This window comes from Corvus brachyrhynchos, unplaced genomic scaffold (genome assembly GCF_000691975.1).
Source record: "Corvus brachyrhynchos isolate BGI_N302 unplaced genomic scaffold, ASM69197v1 scaffold8, whole genome shotgun sequence".
Lineage (NCBI taxonomy): Eukaryota > Metazoa > Chordata > Aves > Passeriformes > Corvidae > Corvus > Corvus brachyrhynchos.
Window position 1 is genome coordinate 1040567 of NW_008240031.1, and position 1761 is coordinate 1042327.

General features: G+C 37.1%; 1 protein-coding gene across 1 annotated transcript in view; it reads right to left on the minus strand.

The window, feature by feature from the left end:
• DMGDH (dimethylglycine dehydrogenase) overlaps positions 1–1755 on the minus strand; it is a 39003-nt gene extending 37248 nt beyond the window's left edge. Inside the window, exon 1 of the mRNA XM_017743721.1 lies at positions 1676–1755. The gene's annotated coding sequence lies outside the window, so the exon portion shown is untranslated. The remainder of the gene's footprint in view (positions 1–1675) is intronic.
• Positions 1756–1761: the final 6 nt, after the last annotated feature.

A 1761-nucleotide genomic window follows, 5' to 3' on the forward strand; every position in this document is an offset into this window, starting at 1 on the left:
GGAATACGATCTATCTGAAACATGATCCTGAGCTCTGGCAGGACTTCCTGGACGGTGAAAGAGGTAAAATGTGGTATAGCGCAGCAACATCAACATCTGAACTAGACTTTCAACATTGTGGCTGCAGACAATGTGCTACATGCCATTTCACGTCTTAACAATATGTGTGTCATCTGTATCTAGTACTGTATCACTGTGAGAAAAACACAGTATCTGGTATAACAAGATATATGTAATTGTGACTGATGGTCACGGTTTTGATCTTTCTAATTATCTGAAACAGATTTATCATCTTTTTCATCTTCAGATGAAGTCCTCTAATACTGAGTTTAATGAAAAGAGACAGTATACCATGAAGTTATCCATTTTAACATGGCCCATGACTAGGTGTCTTGCTATGTTAATCGCATCAAATTCTGTTCTAACAGGTGTCATGAGGCAGCCCTCTCAATTGTGGAAGTGCAGGCATTTTCTCTGCTGAGTTCCAGGTCCCTCCTTACCTTTGAAACTGAGTCTCACTCAGGGCTCCAATGCTGCACTCACTAAGTGTGAGCAAAAGTACTGAAGGCAGGGTTGACACTATTATGAGCAGTAAGTTAGGGTGAGCAAGTGTAACAACAAGAACAAAGGAAACGTTCGGTAACAACAGCCCATTTGTGATTCTGGTTCCTTACTCAACTAGGGGATTTTTTATTGTTTTTTACAAAGATATTGTTTTGTGTATGCATTTAAATAGAATTCAGTCTGTGCCTCACTCCTGTACTTACGTCAAAGTACTCTTTGAGTATTTTGTAGTTATGATTCAATACAAGATGCCTGACACTTTGCGTGGTGTTGCTCTGTTTGCTGGACTGTTGTATGACTGTCTAAAAGATACGCAATTACTGAATGTTGTTTCTTCTTACTACATACAGCATGTTCTCTTTTGCTTTGTTTATTAAAAAGCAAGTAAAATGAAGTATATGATTTATACACTGCAGGCAGTGATTTTTTTTTTTAATTTCATTTTTTACTATTGTTCCTTCAAAAAGCCCCCAACACACAAAACATCTACACTAAGATGAAGCATTTCAGACTTCAGACTTCCTCCTCTGGGAGAAGTACGAGAATACAAATAAAATATAATACATCTGAGTCATCCTCCTTAATTTGTCCCTGAAAGGTAGAGTATTGCATAAATATTCTATTGTATTAACAGAGCAGATCAAGAGACATCAAACTGCTGGGTTTCTGCTCTTTTGTGTCGCTATACACATGGATAACAACCTCCCAATTTCAGTTAAGAATAGCTGGAAATGAATGGAAAAGCATCTATTATTGTATTATTGTAGCAAGCTTTATTTATTTTTGTTACATTATCTACTCCAGATATAGATTGAGAAAATACATAATTACATAAATGCATATTGTGCACCACTATGACCATGTGCTTAGCATTATTAAAGGAGGTGCTGCTACCCTGACATTATTACATGCATGCCTTTTTAGTTCTTTTCCTTAGAATGCTGATATATTCAGGCTTAAGAAACTCACAGTGTACATTTGTTACCTTTGTTCCTCCAAGATTTTGTGTAATGCCAGCAGGAAAGAAAGCTGGGGAATAAAAAAGTACTGAAATTTCCACCACCATTATATACACAAACTGCTGTTAATTTGAGAGATGAACATTTCTTACTGCATGCCAGGTAGATCCAGCAGTGAGCTCAGATATTTCTAGCAGAACAACATCCTTCAAGCCAGCTTTAGCCAAGTGATAGGCTA